This window comes from Aegilops tauschii, chromosome 3 (assembly GCF_002575655.3).
Source record: "Aegilops tauschii subsp. strangulata cultivar AL8/78 chromosome 3, Aet v6.0, whole genome shotgun sequence".
NCBI classification, from domain to species: Eukaryota; Viridiplantae; Streptophyta; class Magnoliopsida; order Poales; family Poaceae; genus Aegilops; species Aegilops tauschii.
Genome location: NC_053037.3, coordinates 126,809,716 through 126,834,304, shown reverse-complemented (window position 1 = coordinate 126,834,304; position 24,589 = coordinate 126,809,716).

Genomic DNA, 24,589 nt, shown 5'->3' with positions numbered 1-24,589 from the left:
GAGTACTCGATAGTTCAGTGTGCCATGCTTTACGGCTTAGAACCGGGTCTTCAACGACGTTTTGAACGTCATGGAGCATATGAGATGTTCCAGGAGTTGAAGTTAATATTTCAAGCAAATGCCCGGATTGAGAGATATGAAGTCTCCAATAAGTTCTACAGCTGCAAGATGGAAGAGAATAGTTCTGTCAGTGAGTATATACTCACAATGTGTGGGTATAACAATCACTTGATTCAACTGGGAGTTAATCTTCCGGATGATAGCGTCATTGACAGAATTCTTCAATCACTGCCACCAAGCTACAAGAGCTTCGTGATGAACTATAACATGCAAGGGATGGATAGGACGATTCCCGAGCTCTTCGCAATGCTAAAGGCTGCGGAGGTAGAAATCAAAAAGGAGCATCAAGTGTTGATGGTCAATAAGATTACCAGTTTCAAGAAAAAGGGCAAAGGGAAGAAGAAGGGGAACTTCAAGAAGAACAACAAGCAAGTTGCTGTTCAGGAGAAGAAACCCAAGTCTGGACCTAAGCCTGAGACTGAGTGCTTCTACTGCAAGCAGACTGGTCACTGGATGCGGAACTGCCCCAAGTATTTGGCGGATAAGAAGGATGGCAAGGTGAACAAAGGTATATGTGATATACATGTTATTGATGTGTACCTTACTAATGCTCGCAGTAGCACCTGGGTATTTGATACTGGTTCTGTTGCTAATATTTGCAACTCGAAGCAGGGGCTACAGATTAAGCGAAGATTGGCTAAGGACGAGGTGACGATGCGCGTGGGAAATGGTTCCAAAGTCGATGTGATCGCGGTTGGCACGCTACCTCTACATCTACCTTCGGGATTAGTTTTAGACCTAAATAATTGTTATTTGGTGCCAGCGTTAAGCATGAACATTATATCTGGATCTTGTTTGATGCGTGACGGTTATTCATTTAAATCAGAGAATAATGGTTGTTCTATTTATATGAGTAATATCTTTTATGGTCATGCACCCTTGAAGAGTGTTCTATTGTTGTTGAATCTCGATAGTGGTGATACACATATTCATAGTATTGAAGCCAAAAGATGCAGAGTTGATAATGATAGTGCAACTTATTTGTGGCACTGCCGTTTAGGTCATATCGGTGTAAAGCACATGAAGAAACTCCATACTGATGGACTTTTGGAACCACTTGATTATGAATCACTTGGTACTTGCGAACCGTGCCTCATGGGCAAGATGACTAAAACGCCATTCTCCGGAACTATGGAGAGAGCAACAGATTTGTTGGAAATCATACATACAGATGTATGTGGTCCGATGAATGTTGAGGCTCGTGGCGGATATCGTTATTTTCTCACCTTCACAGATGATTTAAGCAGATATGGGTATATCTACTTAATGAAACATAAGTCTGAAACATTTGAAAAGTTCAAAGAATTTCAGAGTGAAGTTGAAAATCATCGTAACAAGAAAATAAAGTTTCTACGATCTGATCATGGAGGAGAATATTTGAGTTATGAGTTTGGTCTTCATTTGAAACAATGCGGAATAGTTTCGCAACTCAGGCCACCCGGAACACCACATCGTAATGGTGTGTCCGAACGTCATAATCGTACTTTACTAGATATGGTGCGATCTATGATGTCTCTTACTGATTTACCGCTATCGTTTTGGGGTTATGCTTTAGAGATGGCCGCATTCACGTTAAATAGGGCACCATCAAAATCCGTTGAGACGACGTCTTATGAACTGTGGTTTGGCAAGAAACCAAAGTTGTCGTTTCTTAAAGTTTGGGGCTGCGATGCTTATGTGAAAAAGCTTCAACCTGATAAGCTCGAACCCAAATTGGAGAAATGTGTCTTCATAGGATACCCAAAGGAGACTGTTGGGTACACCTTCTATCACAGATCCGAAGGCAAGACTTTTGTTGCTAAAGTCGGAATTTTTCTGGAGAAGGAGTTTCTCTCAAAAGAAGTGAGTAGGAGGAAAGTAGAACTTGATGAGGTAATTGTACCTGCTCCCTTATTGGAAAGTAGTTCATCGCAGAAACCAGTTTCTGCGACGCCTATACCAATTAGTGAGGAAGTTAATGATGATGATCATGGAACTTCAGATCAAGTTATTACTGAACCTCGTAGGTCAACCAGAGTAAGATCCGCACGAGAGTGGTCCGGTAATCCTGTTCTGGAGGTTATGTTACTAGACCATGATGAACCTATGAACTATGAAGAAGCGATGGTGAGCCCAGATTCCGCAAAATGGCTTGAAGCCATGAAATCTGAGATGGGATCCATGTATGAGAACAAAGTGTGGACTTTGGTTGACTTGCCCGATGATCGGCAAGCAATTGAGAATAAATGGATCTTCAAGAAGAAGACTGACGCTGACGGTGATGTTACTATCTATAAAGCTCGACTTGTTGCAAAAGGTTTTCGACAAGTTCAAGGGATTGACTACGATGAGACCTTCTCACCCGTAGCGATGCTTAAGTCTGTCCGAATCATGTTAGCAATTGCCGCATTTTATGATTATGAAATTTGGCAAATGGATGTCAAAACTGCATTCCTGAATGGATTTCTGGAAGAAGAGTTGTATATGATGCAACTGGAAGGTTTTGTCGATCCAAAGGGAGCTAACAAAGTGTGCAAGCTCCAGCGATCCATTTATGGACTGGTGCAAGCCTCTCGGAGTTGGAATAAATGCTTTGATAGTGTGATCAAAGCATTTGGTTTTGTACAGACTTTTGGAGAAGCCTGTATTTACAAGAAAGTGAGTGGGAGCTTTGTAGCATTTCTGATATTATATGTGGATGACATATTGCTGATTGGAAATGATATAGAATTTCTGGATAGCATAAAGGGATACTTGAATAAGAGTTTTTCAATGAAAGACCTCGGTGAAGCTGCGTATACATTGGGCATCAAGATCTATAGAGATAGATCAAGACGCTTAATTGGACTTTCACAAAGCACATACCTTGACAAAGTTTTGAAGAAGTTCAAAATGGATCAAGCAAAGAAAGGGTTCTTGCCTGTGTTACAAGGTGTGAAGTTGAGTAAGACTCAATGCCCGACCACTGCAGAAGATAGAGAGAAGATGAAAGATGTTCCCTATGCTTCAGCCATAGGCTCTATCATGTATGCAATGCTGTGTACCAGACCTGATGTGTGCCTTGCTATAAGTCTAGCAGGGAGGTACCAAAGTAATCCAGGAGTGGATCACTGGACAGCGGTCAAGAACATCCTGAAATACCTGAAAAGGACTAAGGATATGTTTCTCGTTTATGGAGGTGACAAAGAGCTCATCATAAATGGTTACGTTGATGCAAGCTTTGACACTGATCCGGACGATTCTAAATCGCAAACCGGATACGTGTTTACATTGAACGGTGGAGCTGTTAGTTGGTGCAGTTCTAAACAAAGCGTCGTGGCGGGATCTACGTGTGAAGCGGAATACATAGCTGCTTCGGAAGCAAAAAATGAAGGAGTCTGGATGAAGGAGTTCATATCCGATCTAGGTGTCATACCTAGTGCATCGGGTCCAATGAAAATCTTTTGTGACAATACTGGTGCAATTGCCTTGGCGAAGGAATCCAGATTTCACAAGAGAACCAAGCACATCAAGAGACGCTTCAATTCCATCCGGGATTTAGTCCAGGTGGGAGACATAGAAATTTGCAAGATACATACGGATCTGAATGTTGCAGACCCGTTGACTAAGCCTCTTCCACGAGCAAAACATGATCAACACCAAGGCTCCATGGGTGTTAGAATCATTACTGTGTAATCTAGATTATTGACTCTAGTGCAAGTGGGAGACTGAAGGAAATATGCCCTAGAGGCAATAATAAAGTTATTATTTATTTCCTTATATCATGATAAATGTTTATTATTCATGCTAGAATTGTATTAACCGGAAACATAATACATGTGTGAATACATAGACAAACAGAGTGTCACTAGTATGCCTCTACGTGACTAGCTCGTTGATCAAAGATGGTTATGTTTCCTAGCCATAGACATGAGTTGTCATTTGATTAACGGGATCACATCATTAGGAGAATGATGTGATTGACTTGACCCATTCCGTTAGCTTAGCACTCGATCGTTTAGTATGTTGCTATTGCTTTCTTCATGACTTATACATGTTCCTATGACTATGAGATTATGCAACTCCCGTTTACCGGAGGAACACTTTGTGTGCTACCAAATGTCACAACGTAACTGGGTGATTATAAAGGTGCTCTACAGGTGTCTCCGAAGGTACTTGTTGGGTTGGGGTATTTCAAGATTAGGATTTGTCACTCCGATTGTCGGAGAGGTATCTCTGGGCCCTCTCGGTAATGCACATCACTTAAGCCTTGCAAGCATTGCAACTAATGAGTTTGTTGCGGGATGATGTATTACGGAACGAGTAAAGAGACTTGCCAGTAACGAGAATGAACTAGGTATTGAGATACCGACGATCGAATCTCGGGCAAGTAACATACCGATGACAAAGGGAACAACGTATGTTGTTATGCGGTCTGACCGATAAAGATCTTCGTAGAATATGTGGGAGCCAATATGAGCATCCAGGTTCCGCTATTGGTTATTGACTGGGGACGTGTCTCGGTCATGTCTACATAGTTCTCGAACCCGTAGGGTCCGCACGCTTAAAGTTTCAATGACAGTTATATTATGAGTTTATATGTATTGATGTACCGAAGGTTGTTCGGAGTCCCGGATGTGATCACGGACATGACGAGGAGTCTCGAAATGGTCGAGACATAAAGATTGATATATTGGAAGCCTATATTTGGATATCGGAAGTGTTCCGGGTGAAATCGGGATTTTACCGGAGTACCGGGGGTTACCGGAACCCCCCGGGGGCTTACTAGGCCTACATGGGCCTTAGTGGAAATAGAGGGCAGCAAGGGGAGTGTGGGGCACGCCCCCCCAAGGCCCAAACCGAATTGTTTTAGGGCAAGGGGGGCCGGCCCCCTCTTTCCTTCTCCTCCTCTCCCTTTCCTTCCCCCTCTCCTACTCCTACTAGGAATAGGAGGAGTCCTACTCCTAGTGGGAGTAGGACTCCCCCTTGGCGCGCCTCTCCCTGGCCGGCCGCCTCCTCCCCTTGCTCCTTTATATACGGGGGCAGGGGGCACCACATAGACACAACAATTGATCGTTTGATCTTTTAGCCGTGTGCGGTGCCCCCTCCACCATAGTCCACCTCGATAATACTGTAGCGGTGCTTAGGCGAAGCCCTGCGTCGGTAGAACATCATCATCGTCACCATGCCGTCGTGCTAACGAAACTCTCCCTCAACACTCGGCTGGATCGGAGTTCGAGGGACGTCATCGGGCTGAACGTGTGCTGAACTCGGAGGTGCCGTGCGTTCGGTACTTGATCGGTCGGATCATGAAGACGTACGACTACATCAACCGCGTTGTGCTAACGCTTCCGCTTTTGTTCTATGAGGGTACATGGACAACACTCTCCCCTCTCGTTGCTATGCATCACCATGATCTTGCGTGTGCGTAGGAATTTTTTTGAAATTACTACGTTCCCCAACAAGAACTTGGGCAGGAGCACTTTTGCCCTCCCGGAGGGGGAAATCATCGTCATCATCATCACCAACAACTCTCCCATCTTGGGGAGGGCTATCTCCATCAACATCTTCAACATCACCATTTCATCTCAAACCCTAGTTCATCTCTTGTGTTCAATCTTGTTACCGGAACTATAGATTGGTGCTTGTTGGTGACTAGTACTGTTGATTACATCTTGTAGTTGATTACTATATGGTTTATTTGGTGGAAGATTATATGTTCAGATCCATTATGCTATTGAATACCCCTATGATCTTGAGCATGATTATCATTTGTGAGTAGTTACTTTTGTTCTTGAGGTCACGGGAGAAATCATGCTGCAAGTAATCATGTGAACTTGATATGTGTTTGATATTTTGATAGTATGTATGTTGTGATTCCCTTAGTGGTGTCATGTGAACGTCGACTACATGACACTTCACCATATTGTGGAGTAGTAATTAGATGATGGGTTGCGAGAGTGACAGAAGCTTAAACCCCAGTTTATGCGCTATTCCGTAAGGGACCGATTGGATCCAAAAGTTTAATGCTATGGTTAGAATTTATTCTTAATACTTTTCTCGTAGTTGCGGATGCTTGCGGGGGGGGGGGGGGGGGGGTTAATCATAAGTAGGAGGCTTGTTCAAGTAAGAACAACACCTTAGCACCGGTCCACCCACATATCAAATTATGAAAGTAGCGAACACAAATCGAACCAACATGGTGAAAGTGACTAGATGAAATTCCCGTGTACCCTCAAGAACGCTTTGCTTATCATAAGAGACCGTTTTGGCCCGGCCTTTGCCTCAAAAGGATTGAGCTACCTTGCTGCACTTTTGATACTACCATTGTTACTTGCTAGTTACAAATTATCTTGTTATCAAACTACTTTGCTACTTACAATTTCAGTAGGTGCAAACATTACCTTGCTGAAAACCACTTGTCATTTCCTTCAGCTCCTCGTTGGGTTCAACACTCTTACTTATCAAAAAGAGCTACAATTGATCCCCTATACTTGTGGGTCATCAACGGACCGCACCGTCTTCGGTGAGGCAACGATGACACACCTAGCACCGGATCCGTGCGCCATTTGGGCGGACACAATGGATCCCGACGGAAGGAGTCCGAGCGCCGTCGTTGGGTGGCCTCCTCCCTGGAGCTGCGGAGCGCAAGCCGGATGGCCAGCACCTCCTCGGGGCCGCGTGGGATGAGTTTGGGGTCGATGGATCTGGAGTTTTAGGACTCGGATCCGCTGCCTCCCATGCCGGAGATCGCCGGACGGGAGCTAGGTGGCGGAGGGAAGTGGAGGGGGAGTGAAGTAAAGTGGCTAGGGTTTGGTCCGGCGAGCGGATGCGAAGGAATATATGTGGGGTCGGATGGGGTAGCATGGGCTGGGGCCGACGTTGCGGACGCGCCCGGGCGCACTCGGGCGCCCCATATCCGCCCTATATTTAGGCTGGATATGAGGGGTGCCGGTCAGCCCGTGTTGGGGAATGCAGTATTTCAAAATTTTACCTACGATCACGCAAGATCTATCTATGTGATGCATGGCAACGAGCGGGGAGAGTGTGTACACGTACCCTCGTAGACCGAAAGCGGAAGCGTTTAGTAACGCGGTTGATGTAGTCGAACGTCTTCGCGATCCAACCGATCCAAGTACCGAACGGACGGCACCTCCGCGATCTGCACACGTTCAACTCGGTGACGTCCCTCGATCTCTTGATCCAGTTGAGGCCGAGGGAGAGTTTCGTCAGCACGACGGCGTGGTGACGGTCATGATGAAGTTACCGGTGCAGGGCTTCACCTAAGCACTATGACGATATGACCGAGGTGTAAAACTGTGGAGGGGGGCACCGCACACGGCTAAGAATAACTTGTGTGTCTATGGGGTGCCCCCTGGCCACGTATATAAAGGAGGGGAGGGAAGAGGTGGCCGGCCCTAGGGGGCGCGCCAGGTGTGGGGAATCCTACTAGGACTCCCTAGTCCAAGTAGGGTTCCCCTCCTCTTTCCTATTCCTAGTAGGAGAAGGAAGGGAAGGGAGAGAGGGGGAGAAGGAAAGAGGGGGCCGCCGCCCCCTCCTAGTCCAATTCGGACCAGCCCATGGGGGGGGGGGGCGCAGCCACCCCTTGAGGCCCTCCTCTCCTTTCCACTAAAGCCCATTAAGGCCCATTACTTCCCCGGCGAATTCTCGTAACTCTCCGGTACTCCGACAAATACCCGAATCACTCGGAACCTTTCCGATGTTCGAATATAGCCTTCCAATATATCGATCTTTACGTCTCGACCATTCGAGACTCCTCGTCATGTCTGTGATCTCATCCGGGACTCCGAACAACCTTCGGTACATCAAATCACATAACTCATAATGTAAATCATCATCGAACGTTAAGTGTGTGGACCCTACGGGTTCGAGAACTATGTAGACATGACCGAGACACATCTCCGGTCAATAACCAACAGCGGAACCTGGATGCTCATATTGGCTCCTACATATTCTATGAAGATCTTTATCGGTCAAACCACATAACAACATACGTTGTTCCCTTTGTCATCTGTATGTTACTTGCCCGAGATTCGATCGTCGGTATCTCAATACCTAGTTCAATCTCATTACCGGCAGGTCTGTTTACTCGTTTCGTAATGCATCATCCCGTAACTAACTCATTAGTCACATTGCTTGCAAGGCTTATAGTGATGTGCATTACCGAGAGGCCTAGAGATACCTCTCCGACAATCGGAGTGACAAATCCTAATCTCGATCTATGCCAACTCAACAAACACCATCGGAGACACCTGTAGAGCATCTTTATAATCACCCAGTTACGTTGTGATGTTTGATAGCACACTAAGTGTTCCTCCGGTATTCGAGAGTTGCATAATCTCATAGTCATAGGAACATGTATAAGTCATGAAGAAAGCAATAGCAACAAACTAAACGATCACAATGCTAAGCTAATGGATGGGTCATGTCAATCACATCATTCTCTAATGATGTGATCTCTTTAATCAAATGACAACTCATGTGTATGGCTAGGAAACTTAACCATCTTTGATTAATGAGCTAGTCAAGTAGAGGCATACTAGTGACACTCTGTTTGTCTTATGTATTCACACATGTACTAAGTTTCCGGTTAATACAATTCTAGCATGAATAATAAACATTTATCATGATATAAGGAAATATAAATAACAACTTTATTATTGCCTATAGGGCATATTTCCTTCAGTCTCCCACTTGCACTAGAGTCAATAATCTAGTTCACATCGCCATGTGATTTAACACCACTAGTTCACATCTTTATGTGATTAATACCCATAGTTCACATCGCCATGTGACCAACACTCAAAGGGTTTACTAAATTAAATAATCTAGTTCACATCGCTTATGTGATTAACACCCAAGAGTAATAAGGTGTGATCATGTTTTTCTTGTGAGAGAAGTTTTAGTTTACGGGTCTGCTACATTCAGATCCGTAAGTATTTTGCAAATTTCTATGTCTACAATGCTCTGCACGGAGCTACTCTAGCTAATTGCTCCCACTTTCAATATGTATCTAGATCGAGACTTAGAGTCATCCAGATCGGTGTCAAAGCTTGCATCGACGTAACTCTTTACAACAAACTCTTTGTCACCTCCATAACCGAGAAACATTTCCTTATTTCACTAAGGATAATTTTGACCGCTGTCGAGTGATCCACTCCTGGATCACTATTGTACCCTCTTGCCAAACTCATGGTGACGTACACAATAGGTCTGGTATACAGCATGGCATACTTTATAGAACCTATGGCCGAGGCATAGAGAATGACTTTCATTCTCTCTCTATCTTCTGCCGTGGTCGGGCTTTGAGTCTTACTCAACTTCATACCTTGCAACAAAGGCAAGAACTCCTCCTTTGACTGTTCCATTTTGAACTTACTTCAAAAACTTGTCAAGGTATGTACTCATTGAAAAAACTTATCAAGCGTCTTGATCTATCTCTATAGATCTTGATGCTCAATATGTAAGTAGCTTCACCGAGGTCTTTCTTTGAAAAACTCCTTTCAAACACTCCTTTATGCTTTCCAGAAAATTCTACATCATTTCCGATCAACAATATGTTATTCACATATACTTATCAGAAAGGCTGTAGTGCTCCCACTCACTTTCTTGTAAATACAGGCTTCACCGCAAGTCTGTATAAAACTATATGCTTTGATCACACTATCAAAGCGTACATTCCAGCTCCGAGATGCTTGCACCAGTCCATAGATGGATCGCTGGAGCTTGCACACTTTGTTAGCACCTTTAGGATTGACAAAACCTTCTTGTTGCATCATATACAACTCTTCTTTAAGAAATCCATTAAGGAATGTAGTTTCGACATCCATTTGCCAGATTTCATAAAATGTGGCAATTGCTAACATGATTCGGACAAACTTTAAGCATCGCTACGAGTGAGAAAATCTCATCGTAGTCAACACCTTGAACTTGTCGAAAACTTTTTGCGACAATTCGAGCTTTGTAGATAGTAACACTACTATCAGCGTCCGTCTTCCTCTTGAAGTCCATTTATTCTCAATGGCTTGCTGATCATCGGGCAAGTCCACCAAAGTCCACACTTTTGTTCTCATACATGGATTCTATCTCAGATTTCATGGCCTCAAGCCATTTTCGCGGAATCTGGGCTCATCATCGCTTCCTCATAGTTCGTAGGCTCGTCATGGTCAAGTAACATGACCTCCAGAACAGGATTACCGTACCACTCTGGTGTGGATCTTACTCTGGTTGACCTACGAGGTTCGGTAGTAACTTGATCAGAAGTTTCAAGATCATCATCATTAGCTTCCTCACTAATTGGTGTAGGAATCACTGGAACTGATTTCTGTGATGAACTACTTTCCAATAAGGGAGAAGGTACAACTACCTCATGAAGTTCTACTTTCCTCCCACTCACTTCTTTCAAGAGAGACTCCTTCTCTAGAAAGGATCCAGTCTTAGCAACAAAGATCTTGCCTTCGGATCTGTGATAGAAGGTGTACCCAACAGTTTCTTTTGGGTATCCTATGAAGACACATTTCTCCGATTTGGGTTCGAGCTTATCAGGTTGAAGCTTTTTCACATAAGCATCGCAGCCCATAATTCTTAGAAACGTCAGCTTAGGTTTCTTGCCAAACCACAGTTCATATGGTGTCGTCTCAACGGATTTAGATGGTGCCCTATTTAACGTGAATGTAGCCGTCTCTAATGCATAACCCCAAAATGATAGTGATAAATCAGTAAGAGACATCATAGATCGCACCATATCTAATAAAGTACGGTTATGATGTTCGGACACACCATTACGCTATGGTGTTCCAGGTGGCGTGAGTTGTGAAACTATTCCACAGTTTTAAATGAAGGCCAAACTCGTAACTCAAATATTTGCCTCCGCGATCAGATCGTAGAAACTTTATTTTCTTGTTACGATGATTTTCCACTTCACTCTGATATTCTTTGAACTTCTCAAATGTTTCAGACTTGTATTTCATCAAGTAGATATACCCATATCTGCTCAAATCATCTGTGAAGGTCAGAAAATAATGATACCCACCGCGAGCCTCAACACTCATCGGACCGCATACATCGGTATGTATTATTTCCAATAAGTCAGTGGCTCGCTCCATTGTTCCTGAGAACGAAGGCTTAGTCATCTTTCCCATGAGGCATGGTTCACAAGCATCAATGATTCATAATCAAGTGATTCGAAAAGTCCATCGGCATGGAGTTTCTTCATGCGCTTTACACCAATATGACCTAAATGGCAGTGCCACAAATAAGTTGCACTACCATTATTAACTTTGCATCTTTTGGCTTCAATATTATGAATGTGTGTATCACTATGATCGAGATTCAATAAACGATTTATATTGAGTGTATGACCATAGAAGGTTTTATTCATGTAAATAGAACAACAATTATTCTTTGACTTAAATGAATAACCGTATTGCGATAAACATGATCCAATCATATTTATGCTCAACGCAAACACCAAATAACATTTATTTTAGGTTCAACACTAATCCCGAAGGTAAAGGGAGTGTGCGATGGTGATCTTATCAACCTTGGAATCACTTCCAACTCACATCATCACCTCACCCTTAACTAGTCTCTGTTTATTTTGCAACTCCCGTTTCGAGTTACTACTCTTAGCAATTGAACCAGTATCAAATACTGAGGGGTTGCTATAAACACTAGTAAAGTACACATCAATAACTTGTATATCAAATATACCTTTGTTCACGTTGCCATCCTTCTTATCCGCCAAGTATCTAGGGCAGTTCCACTTCCAGTGATCATTTCCTTTGTAGTTAGAAGCACTCAGTTTTAGGCTTAGGTCTAGCTTTGGGCTTCTTCATGGGAGTGACAACTTGCTTGCCATTCGTCTTGAAGTTCCCTTTCTTTTCCTTGCCCTTTTACTTGAAACTAGTGGTCTTGTCAACCATCAACACTTGATGCTTTGCTTGATTTCTACCGTCACCAATTTCAGCATCGCGAAGAGCTTGGGAATCGTTTCCGTTATCCCTTGCATATTATAGTTCATCACGAAGTTCTAGTAACTTGGTGATAGTGACTAGACAACTCTGTCAATCACTATCTTATCTAGAAGAATAACTCCCACTTGATTCAACTGATTGTAGTACTCAGACATTCTGAGCACATGCTCACTGGCTGAGCTATTCTCCTCCATCTTGTAGGCAAAGTATTTTGTCAGAGGTCTCATACCTCTTAACACGGGCATGAGTATGAAATACCAATTTCAACTCTTGGAACATCTCATATGCTCCGCGGCATTCAAAATGTTTTTGAAGTACCGGTTCTAAGCCGTAAAGCATGGTGCACTAAACTATCAAGTAGTCATCATACCGAGCTTTGTCAAATGTTCATAATGTCTGCATCTGCTCCTGCAATAGATCTGTCACCTAGCGGTGCATCAAGGACATAATTCTTCTGTGCAGCAATGAGGATAATCCTCAGATCATGGACCAAGTCCGCATCATTGCTACTATCATCTTTCAACTTATTTTTCTCTAGGATCATATAAAAAATAAACGGGGAGCTACATCGCAAGCTATTGATCTACAACATAGATATGCAAATACTATCAGGACTAAGTTCATGATAAATTAAAGTTCAATTAATCATATTACTTAAGAACTCCCACTTAGATAGACATCCCTCTAGTCATCTAAATGATCATGTGATCCAAATCAACTAAACCATGTCCGATCATCACGTGAGATGGAGTAGTTTTCAATGGTGAACATCACTATGTTGATCATATCTACTATATGATTCACGCTCGATCTTTCGGTCTCAGTGTTCCGAGGCCATATCTGCATATGCTAGGCTCGTCAAGTTTAACCCGAGTATTCTGCGTGTGGAAAACTGGCTTGCACCCGTTGTATGTGAACGTAGAGCTTATCACACCCGATCATCACGTGGTGTCTCAGCACGAAGAACTATCGCAATAGTGCATACTCAGGGAGAACACTTATACCTTGAAATTTTAGTAAGGGATCATCTTATAAAGCTACCGTCGTACTGAGCAAAATAAGATGCATAAAAGATAAACATCACATGCAATCAAAATATGTGACATGATATGGCCATCATCATCTTGTGCCTTTGATCTCCATCTCCAAAGTACCGTCATGATCACCATCGTTACCGGCATGACACCATGATCTCAATCATCTTTATCAACGTGTCATCACATGGTCGTCTCGCCAACTATTGCTTTTGCTACTATTGCTATCGCATAGCGATAAAGTAAAGCAATTATATGGCGCTTGCATCTTATGCAATAAAGAGACAACCATAAGGCTCATGCCAGCTGCCGATAACTTTAACAAAACATGATCATCTCGTACAACAATTTATATCTCATCACGTCTTGACCATATCACATCACAACATGCCCTGCAAAAACAAGTTACATGTCCTCTACTTTGTTGTTGCAAGTTTTACGTGGCTACTACGGGCTTAGCAAGAACCGTTCTTACCTACGCATCAAAACGACAACGATTTTTTGTCAAGTGTGCTGTTTTAACCTTCAACAAGGACCGGACGTAGTCACGCTCGATTCAACTAAAGTTAGAGAAACAGACACCCACGAGCCACCTGTGTGCGAAGCACGTCGGTAGAACCAGTCTCGCGTAAGCGTACGCGTAATGTCGGTCTGAGCCGCTTCATCCAACAATACCGCCGAATCAAACTATGACATGCTGGTAAGCAGTATGACTATTATCGCCCACAACTCTTCGTGTTCTACTCGTGCATATAACATCTACGCATAAACCTGGCTCTGATACCACTGTTGGGGAACGTAGTATTTCAAAATTTTACCTATGATCACGTAAGCTCTATCTATGTGCTGCATAGCAACGAGCGGGGAGAGCGTGTCCACGTACCCTCGTAGACCGAAAGCGGAAGCGTTTAGTAACACGGTTGATGTAGTCGAACGTCTTCGCGATCCAACCGATCCAAGTACCGAACGCACGACACCTCCATGATCTGCACACGTTCAGCTTGGTGACGTCCCTCGAACTCTTGATCCAGTTGAGGCCGAGGGAGAGTTTCGTTAGCACGACGGCGTGGTGACGGTGATGATGAAGTTACCGGCGTACGGCTTTGCCTAAGCACTACGACGATATGACCGAGGTGTAAAACTGTGGAGGGGGGCACCGCACATGGCTAAGAATAACTTGTGTGTCTATGGGGTACCCCTGGCCGCGTATATAAAGGAGGGAAGGGAAGAGGCGGCCGGCCCTAGGGGCGCGCCAGGTGTGGGGAATCCTACTAGGACTCCCCAATCCAAGTAGGATTCCCCTCCTCTTTCCTATTCATAGTAAGAGAAGGAAGGGAAGGGAGAAAGGGGGAGAAGGAAAGAGGGGGGCGCCATCCTGTCAGACCCACGATGCGGCTATATCTCCCACGTGTCGAGGCACGACTTAGAGGCATAACCGCATTGTGGTTTTGTCGCAAGAAGGGTCATCTTCACACAATCCCATGTAATGAACAAGACTGGGATAAAGAGTTGGCTTACAATCGCCACTTCACACAATACATAAATAAATTCATACATCATTCAAGATACACACATAGGTCCGACTACGGAACCAAAAGAAAAGAAGACAACCCAACTGCTAGATCCCTGATCGTCCCAATTGGGCTCCACTACTGATCAAAAAGTAAAGAAAACAACTCAACGAACAAGATCTTCATCGAGCTCCCACTTGAGCTCAGTTGCGTCACCTGCACTGGTCTCATCGGCACCTGCAACTGTTTTTGGAAGTATCTGTGAGTCACGAGGACTCAACAATCTCACACCCGCGAGATCAAGACTATTTAAGCTAAAAGGAAAGGATGGTGTAATGAGGTGGAGCTGCAGCGAGCACTAGCATATATGGTGGCTAACATACGCAAATGAGAGCGAGAAGAGAAGCAACGGAACGGTCGTGAAACTAGCAATGATCAAGAAGTGATCCTGAACTCCTACTTACGTCAAAACATAACCCAGAAACCGTGTTCACTTCCCGGACTCCGCCGAGAAGAGACCATCACGGCTACACACGCGGTTGATGCGTTTTAATTAAGGTCAAGTGTCAAGTTCTCTACAACCGGATATTAACAAATTCCCATCGGCCTCATAACCGCGGGCACGGCTTTCGAAAGATAATACCCTGCAGGGGTGTCCCAACTTAGCCCATTATAAGCTTTCACGGTCAACGAAGGATAAACCTTCTCCCGAGAAGACCCGATCAGTCTCAGAATCCCGGTTTACAAGACATTTCGACAATGGTAAAACAAGATCAGCAAAGCCGCCCGATGTGCCGACAAATCCCGATAGGAGCTGCACATATCTCGTTCTCAGGGCAACACCGGATGAGACATCCTACGAGTAAAACCAGACCTCAAGTTTCCCCGAGGTGGCCCCGCAGTCTACTCGTTTCGGACCAACACTCGAAGGAGCACTGGCCCGGGGGGGGGGGGGGTTAAAATAAGATGACCCTTGAGTCTGCAGAACCCAAGGGAAAAGGGGATAGGTGGTAGCAAATGGTAAAACCAAGGTTGGGCCTTGCTGGAGGAGTTTTATTCAAAGCGAACTGTCAAGGGGGTCCCATAAATCACCCAACCGCGTAAGGAACGCAAAATCAAGGAACATAACACCGGTATAACGGAAACTAGGGCGGCAAGAGTGGAACAAAACACCAGGCATAAGGCCGAGCCTTCCACCCTTTACCAAGTATATAGATGCATTAATAATATAAGAGATATTGTGATATCCCAACATAAACATAATCCAACATGGAGCAATCTTCATCTTCACCTGCATCTAGCAACGCTATAAGAGGGGCTGAGCAAAAGCGGAAACTTAGCCAAACGATGGTTTGCTAGGAAGGGTGACAAAGGTTAGAGGTTCATGGCAACTTGGGAGGCTTGAAAAGCAAGTGGTAGGTAGCGCGGCATAGCAATAGAGCGAACAGCTAGCAAGCAAATATAGAAGTGATTTCGAGGGTATGGTCATCTTGCCTGAAATCCCGCAAAGAAGAAGAACGAGTCCATGAAGAAGACAAGCGGACGTAGTCGAACGAATCCTCACGACTCCGGAACGAAACCGAAGCTAACGAGAGAAGCAACCCGGAAAGAAACAAACAACATAGCAAACAACCACCACATAAACATGGCATGATGCACAATCAAGTATGATGCATGTCCGGTTTAAATATGCATGGCATGGCAAAGTGCAACATACAACACTACAAATTAAGTGGAGCTCAATATGCAACGAGTTTCATATTGACGGAACACCACATCCCAGTTATTTAGTTCGCTCTTGTTTATGAACCCAGCAGTATTAAATGTTGATTAACATGGCAAGAGGTGAGACATAAGTAAACTACACATATTAGGCAATTTAAATGAGGCCGGAACAACAAACAACAATACCGGAAAATCCTCATGTCATTTAGCAATTTTAATGCAACCATCAATTATTTACATTTTAAATGTTGTTATCATGATGCGGATGACATATGCAAGGTTTAAGCAATTTTATGAAAATGTTGACGTGAAGATGATTAGGAGCATTTGGTCACCATGGCAGAAAGAATTGGGTGCCACGGCGATGAAAACGGAAACGATGCCATGGCAACGTCCCGGTTCCGATAACTCGTTGAGCGACCGGTGCAAACGAAGATGTGGATGTGCGGAACATGCAAAAGATGGTGGGGTGATCCCGGTTACCGGGTGCCCACAGAACGATGGCATGACAACGAGGAGGAACATGGAATGACAACTCGGAAACGGTGCAAACACGAGCATCTCATACCACACATGCAATCGTTCCACGGACGTCGTCTCGGGGTTATACCTTCGAAGCGTGCATTCAGGGCGGAACATGTTCGAAGTGGAAGTAGATGTTCACGGGGTCATCATGAACGTAGTCGTTCTCGCGACGGTAGTGGAAGTAGCGGTGCACGCGGAGGTAGACGAACTTGACGGTTCCGTTACACGGGTCTTCGGCGACGGTAGTGGAAGTAGTGGCACACGTTTTGAAGAGGAACTTGACGAATCCGATTTCCCCGATGAACGAGAGTAGTGGTACTTGACACAATCCACGCGAAGGGTGCTGGTTCGAGCAACGGTCTTGACGAAGGTGTACTTGGAGAACCAGGGGGTATGACTTGGCGTGCATCAGACTGTTGGAGAACAACGTGTACAGGAGACAGAGAGATCTCTTGCGGTATTCCGGTCCACGCGAACAGGAGGCCAGAACTGGCGAAGGGAAGGGGAGGCGGCCTCGACCCGTGGACCTGGCGTTTGGCTGAATCGAGTCCACGGGAACAAGCGGGCGAGCTGCTGGAGATGGTCTCGGCCATGGCGTGAGGCACGTGCGTGGTGGAGGCGGGCGACGGTCGCGGCAGCGAGGAGAAGGTCGTGGCAAAGGGAGGCAAGGGCGAGGTGCGGGGCGGAGCAAAGGGGACGCGGCTCCACGACGAGGCGGCGGCGGGGATGCTCGGCGGCTGGAGGAAGGCAGAAGCAGCGGGGGCAGCGGAGAAGGACGGCTCGGGGCGCCAGCGGTGGAGCTTGACAGGCGGCGACGCCATGGGAGCAGCTCGGTCGAGCGCGAGCTCGAGATGGGAGGAGGCGCACGAGGCGCGGGCGAAGACGAAGGAAGAAGATAGAGGGCGGCCGACGACGGACTTCGCGCTGTTTGCCGGCGGGTTCACTGGCACGGCGCGAGGAGGACTCGGGAGGCCCTCTCCATGGGTGCTCGGGCGAAGGAGCTCCGATGGGGCAGCGCGATGCAGGCGGGGAGAGGTGGCCGCGTCAGGAGGAAGGACGAGTGAGGGGAGCGAGAGGAGGGAGACGGGGATCGGGCGCGATGGGAGATGGGGAGGCTGGCGGCGCTGTGGGAGGACGAGAGGGAGAGGGTGAGGATCGAGCGATGGGTCTCCCTGGCGGCGCTAGGAGGTTAGACGGGCTAGGGTTAACAGAGTAGCGGCTGGGCTTTGGGAGGCAAATGGGCCTGCTGGGCTTCTCTTCTCTTTCTAATTTCTTTTAGCAGAAAAGAACTAGAGAGAAGAAAAAGAAAGGTAGGGTTAGGGAAAGAATTTGCGCATGCGGACAATTTTCCTGGACTCACAAAAATGCGCTCGATCCAGGAAAAATAGAAGTGGCCTGATTGGACGATATAAATTCAAATGCATTTGAATTTAATTCAAATGATTTGAAGGAAGTGAGGGTTGGGAAGGTCCAAAAATGTTCGGATTTTTGGTGGAGCTCCGGAATAAGATGAAAAAATATAATGCGAGGTTGGAGACCAAGAATTAAGATAACAAAGGCATTGGGATATTTGCAAGTATGTTCCGGTTAATTCCAAACTAATGGAATATTTATAATAGCTCCATAAATATTAGGAGGATATGTTATAAAGAGAAATCACCATGTGAATTCCCTCGATTTAAATGGATAGGAGATCCAGCAATTTATTTAGTTGAGTTTTGATGCAAAGATTAATGACATGAAGGCATGATGACATGATGCAATGCAAAGATAAAAGAGCAAGCACCAGAAGAAACACACGGCGATCACGAAAATAAGGAAGTCTTCTGAAGCGTCGGTCTCGGGGCGTTACACATCCCTTCCTAGTCCAATTCGGACCAGCCCATTGGGGGGGGGGGCAGCCACCCCTTGAGGCCCTCCTCTCATTTCCACTAAAGCACATTAAGGCCCATTACTTCCCCGGCGAATTCCCGTAACTCTCCGGTACTCCGAAAAATACCCGAATCACTCGGAACCTTTCCGATGTTCGAATATAGCCTTCCAATATATCGATCTTTACGTATCGACCATTTCGAGACTCCTCGTCATGTCCATGATCTCATCTGGGACTCTGAAGAACCTTCGGCACATCAAATCACATAACTCATAATGTAAATCGTCATCGAACGTTAAGTGTGCAGACCCTACGGGTTCGAGAACTATGTAGACATGACCGAGACACATCTCCGGGCAATAACCAATAGTGGAACCTGGATGCTCATATTGGCTCCTACATATTCTACGAAGATCTTTATCGGTCAAACCGCATAACAACATACGTTGTTCCCTTTGTCATCGATATGTTACTTGCCCGAGATTCGATCGTCGGTATCTCAATACCTAGTTCAATCTCGTTACCGGCAAGTCTCTTTACTCGTTCCATAATGCATCATCCTGTAACTAACTCATTAGTCACATTGCTTACAAGGCTTATAGTGATGTGCATTACCGAGAAGGCCCAGAGATACCTCTCCGACAATCGGAGTGACAAATCCTAATCTCGATCTATGCCAACTCAACAAACACCATCGGAGACACCTGTAGAGCATCTTTATAATCACCCAGTTATGCTGTGATGTTTGATAGCACACTAAGTGTTCCTCCGGTATTCGGGAGTTGCATAATCTCATAGTCATAGGAACATGTATAAGTCATGAAGAAAGCAATAGCAACAAACTAAACGATCACAGTGCTAAGCTAACGGAAAGGTCATGTCAATCACATCATTCTCTAATGATGTGATCCCGTTAATCAAATGACAACTCATGTCTATGGCTAGGAAACTTAACCATCTTTGATTAACGAGCTAGTCAAGTAGAGGCATACTAGTGACACTCTATTTGTCTATGTATTCACACATGTACTAAGTTTCCGGTTAATACAATTGTAGCATGAAAAATAAACATTTATCATGATATAAGGAAATATAAATAACAACTTTATTATTGCCTCTAGGGCATATTTCCTTCAGTCTCCCACTTGCACTAGAGTCAATAATCTAGTTCACATCGCCATGTGATTTAACACCACTAGTTCACATCTTTATGTGATTAATACCCATAGTTCACATCGACATGTGACCAACACTCAAAGGGTTTACTAGATTAAATAATCTAGTTCACATCGCTTATGTGATTAACACCCAAGAGTAATAAGGTGTGATCATGTTTTGCTTGTGAGAGAAGTTTTAGTTTACGGGTCTTCCACATTCAGATCCGTAAGTATTTTGCAAATTTCTATGTCTACAATGCTCTGCACGGAGCTACTCTAGCTAATTGCTCCCACTTTCAATATGTATCTAGATCGAGACTTAGAGTCATCCAGATCGGTGTCAAAGCTTGCATCGATGTAACTCTTTACGACAAACTCTTTGTCACCTCCATAACCGAGAAACATTTCCTTATTTCACTAAGGTTAATTTTGACCGCTGTCCAGTGATCCACTCCTGGATCACTATTGTACCCTCTTGCCAAACTCATGGTGAGGTACACAATAAGTCTGGTATACAACATGGCATACTATATAGAACCTATGGCTGAGGCATAGGAAATGACTTTCATTCTCTCTCTATCTTCTGCCATGGTCGGGCTTTGAGTCTTACTCAACTTCACACCTTGCAACACAGGCAAGAACTCCTTCTTTGACTGTTCCATTTTGAACTTACTTCAAAAACTTGTCAAGGTATGTACTCATTGAAAAAACTTATCAAGCGTCTTGATCTATCTCTATAGATCTTGATGCTCAATATGTAAGCAGCTTCACCGAGGTCTTTCTTTGAAAAACTCCTTTCAAACACTCCTTTATGCTTTCCAGAAAATTCTACATCATTTCCGATCAACAATATGTTATTCACATATACTTATCAGAAAGGCTGTAGTGCTCCCACTCACTTTCTTGTAAATACAGGCTTCACCGCAAATCTGTATAAAACTATATGCTTTGATCACACTATCAAAGCATACATTCCAACTCAGAGATGCTTGCACCAGTCCATAGATGGATCGCTGGAGCTTGCACACTTTGTTAGCACCTTTAGGATTGACAAAACCTTCTTGTTGCATCATATACAACTCTTCTTTAAGAAATCCATTAAGGAATGTAATTTTGACATCCATTTGCCAGATTTCATAAAATGTGGCAATTGCTAACATTATTCGGACAGACTTTAAGCATCGCTACGAGTGAGAAAATCTCATCGTAGTCAACACCTTGAACTTGTCGAAAACTTTTTGCGACAATTCGAGCTTTGTAGATAGTAACACTACTATCAGCGTCCGTCTTCCTCTTGAAGTCCATTTATTCTCAATGGCTTGCTGATCATCGGGCAAGTCCACCAAAGTCCACACTTTTGTTCTCATACATGGATTCTATCTCAGATTTCATGGCCTCAAGCCATTTTCGCGGAATCTGGGCTCATCATCGCTTCCTCATAGTTCGTAGGCTCGTCATGGTCAAGTAACATGACCTCCAGAACAGGATTACCGTACCACTCTGGTGTGGATCTTACTCTGGTTGACCTACGAGGTTCGGTAGTAACTTGATCAGAAGTTTCAAGATCATCATCATTAGCTTCCTCACTAATTGGTGTAGGAATCACTGGAACTGATTTCTGTGATGAACTACTTTCCAATAAGGGAGAAGGTACAACTACCTCATGAAGTTCTACTTTCCTCCCACTCACTTCTTTCAAGAGAGACTCCTTCTCTAGAAAGGATCCAGTCTTAGCAACAAAGATCTTGCCTTCGGATCTGTGATAGAAGGTGTACCCAACAGTTTCTTTTGGGTATCCTATGAAGACACATTTCTCCGATTTGGGTTCGAGCTTATCAGGTTGAAGCTTTTTCACATAAGCATCGCAGCCCCAAATTCTAAGAAACGACAGCTTAGGTTTCTTGCCAAACCACAGTTCATATGGTGTCGTCTCAACGGATTTAGATGGTGCCCTATTTAACGTGAATGTAGCTGTCTCTAATGCATAACCCCAAAATGATAGTGCTAAATCGGTAAGAGACATCATAGATCGCACCATATCTAATAAAGTACGGTTATGACGTTCGGACACACCATTACGCTATGGTGTTCCAGGTGGCATGAGTTGTGAAACTATTCCATAGTTTTAAACGAAGGCCAAACTCGTAACTCAAATATTTGCCTCCGCGATCAGATCGTAGAAACTTTATTTTCTTGTTACGATGATTTTCCACTTCACTCTAATATTCTTTGAACTTTTCAAATGTTTCAGACTTGTGTTTCATCAAGTAGATATACCCATATCTGCTCAAATCATATGTGAAGGTCAGAAAATAATGATACCCGCCACAAGCCTCAACACTCATCGGACCGCATACATCGGTATGTATTATTTCCAATAAGTCAGTGGCTCGCTCCATTGTTCCTGAGAACGGAGTCTTAGTCATATTTCCCATGAGGCATGGTTCGCAAGCATCAATGATTAATAATCAAGTGATTCCAAAAGTCCATCTGCATGGAGTTTCTTCATGCGCTTTACACCAATATGACCTAAACGGCAGTGCCACAAATAAGTTGCACTATCATTATTAACTTTGCATCTTTTGGCTTCAATATTATGAATATGTGTATCACTACGATCGTGATTGAATAAACCATTTATATTGAGTGTAGGACCATAGAAGGTTTTATTCATGTAAATGGAACAACAATTATTCTTTGACTTAAATGAATAACCGTATTGCAATAAACATGATCCAATCATATTTATGCTCAACGCAAACACCAAATAACATTTATTTTAGGTTCAACACTAATCCCGAAGGTAAAGGGAGTGTGCGATGGTGATCTTATCAACCTTGGAATCACTTCCAACTCACATCATCACCTCACCCTTAACTAGTCTCAGTTTATTTTGCAACTCCCGTTTCGAGTTACTACTCTTAGCAATTGAACCAGTATCAAATACCGAGGGGTTGCTATAAACACTAGTAAAGTACACATCAATAACTTGTATATCAAATATACCTTTGTTCACTTTGCCATCCTTCTTATCCGCCAAGTACCTAGGGCAGTTCCACTTCCAGTGATCATTTCCTTTGCAGTTAGAAGCACTCAGTTTCAGGCTTGGGTCTAGCTTTGGGCTTCTTCATGGGAGTGAAAACTTGCTTGCCATTCGTCTTGACGTTCCCTCTCTTTTCCTTGCCCTTTTACTTGAAACTAGTGGTCTTGTCAACCATCAACACTTGATGCTTTTCTTGATTTCTACCATCGCCGATTTTAGCATCATGAAGAGCTTGGGAATCGTTTCCGTTATCCCTTGCATATTATAGTTCATCACGAAGTTCTAGTAACTTGGTGATAGTGACTAGAGAACTTTGTAAATCACTATCTTATCTAGAAGATTAACTGCCACTTGATTCAAGTGATTGTAGTACTCAGACATTCCGAGCACATGCTCACTGGCTGAGCTATTCTCCTCCATCTTGTAGGCAAAGTACTTTGTCAGAGGTCTCATACCTCTTAACACGGGCATGAGTCTGAAATACCAATTTCAACTCTTGGAACATCTCATATGCTCCATGGCGTTCAAAATGTTTTTGAAGTCCCGGTTCTAAGCCGTAAAGCATGGTGCACTAAACTATCAAGTACTCATCATACCGAGCTTTGTCAAACGTTCATAACGTCTGCATCTGCTCCTGCAATAGATCTCTCACCTAGCGGTGCATCGAGGACATAATTCTTCTGTGCAGCAATGAGGATAATCCTCAGATCACGGACCAAGTCCGCATCATTGCTACTATCATCTTTCAACTTATTTTCTCTAGGATCATATAAAAAATAAACGGGGAGCTACATCGCAAGCTATTGATCTACAACATAGATATGCAAATACTATCAGGACTAAGCTCATGATAAATTAAAGTTCAATTAATCATATTACTTAAGAACTCCCACTTAGATAGACATCGCTCTAGTCATCTGATAACCCACAAATATAGGGGATCGCAACAGTTTCGAGGGTAGAATATTCAACCCAAATTTATTGATTCGACACAAGGGGAGCCAAAGAATATTCTCAAGTATTAGCAGCTGAGTTGTCAATTTAACCACACCTGGATAACTTAATATCTGTAGCAAAGTATTTAGTTGCAAAGTAGTATGGAAGTAATGGTAACGGTGGCAAAGGTAACAGTAGCAGTTGTGTAGTAATTGTAACAGTGGCAACAAAAAAGTAACTAAGCAAAGATCAATATGTGAAAAGCTCGTAGGCATTGGATCGGTGATGGATAATTACGTCGGATGAGATTCTTCATGCAACAGTTATAACATAGGGTGACACAGAACTAGCTCCAGTTTATCAATGTAATGTAGGCATGTATTCCGAATATAGTCATACGTGCTTATGGAAAAGAACTTGCATGACAACTTTTGTCCTACCCTCCCGTGGCTGCGGGGTCCTATTGGAAACTAAGGGATATTAAGGCCTCCTTTTAATAGAATACTGGACCAAAGCATTAACACTTAGTGAATACATGAACTCCTCAAACTACGATCATCACCGGGAGTTACCGGATCATAACACATAGTAGGTGACTATTGACTTGCAAGATAGGATCAAGAACTCACATATATTCATGAAAACATAATAGGTTCAGATCTGAATTCATGGCACTCGGGCCCTAGTGACAAGCATTAAGCATAGCAAAGT